General features: G+C 42.1%; 1 non-coding gene across 1 annotated transcript; it reads left to right on the forward strand.

Moving 5' to 3' along the window:
• Positions 1-401: 401 nt before the first annotated feature.
• Positions 402-508, forward strand: LOC127133026 (small nucleolar RNA R71). Its single transcript, XR_007807025.1, has one exon. It is a non-coding gene; the product is annotated as a small nucleolar RNA R71 (small nucleolar RNA).
• Positions 509-763: the final 255 nt, after the last annotated feature.

Below are 763 nucleotides of genomic sequence, written 5' to 3' on the forward strand. Positions count from 1 at the left end.
CCTTGAGCATAGTTCACTTACTCTGCTTGGATTCCTGTTAGGAGTTGACAATCTGTAGGAGTGTGACCTTGGATTCCACATACTTCACAATTTTGAGTTACGGCAACCACGGTGGCTGGAGGTGATACATTTAAACTTTCAATTTTCTGGGCAAGAGCATCCACTTTTGCATTAACATGATCAAGGCTACTTATCTCGTACATGCTACTTTTCGTTTGAGGTTTCTCTACCATTGTTCGGTCGCTTCCCCACTGATAATGGTTTTGGGCCATGCTCTCGAAAGTTGATAAGCATCGGTGTAAGGTTTATCCATAAGCGCGCCACCTGCGGCGGCGTCTATTGTTAACCTTGTGTTGTATAAGAGACCATTATAGAAGGTATGAATTACTAACCAGTCCTCTAAACCATGGTGTGGACAAAGTCTCATCATGTCTTTGTATATTTCCCATGCTTCGAAAAGAGACTCGTTATCTTTCTGTTTAAATCCATTTATCTGGGCTCTCAGCATAGCTGTTTTGCTTGGAGGAAAATATCGGGCAAGAAAGACTTTCTTCAACTCATTCCATGTGGTGACTGAGTTGGAAGGAAGAGACTGAAGCCATCTTCTAGCTTTATCTCTTAACGAGAAAGGAAAGAGACGAAGTCGAATTGCCTCTGAAGTGACACCATTAGCTTTAACAGTATCAGTGTATTGGACAAATACGGATAAATGAAGGTTTGGATCCTCGGTAGGATTTCCAGAGAATTGATTCTGTTGCACTGC

This window comes from Lathyrus oleraceus, chromosome 3 (genome assembly GCF_024323335.1).
Source record: "Lathyrus oleraceus cultivar Zhongwan6 chromosome 3, CAAS_Psat_ZW6_1.0, whole genome shotgun sequence".
Lineage (NCBI taxonomy): Eukaryota > Viridiplantae > Streptophyta > Magnoliopsida > Fabales > Fabaceae > Lathyrus > Lathyrus oleraceus.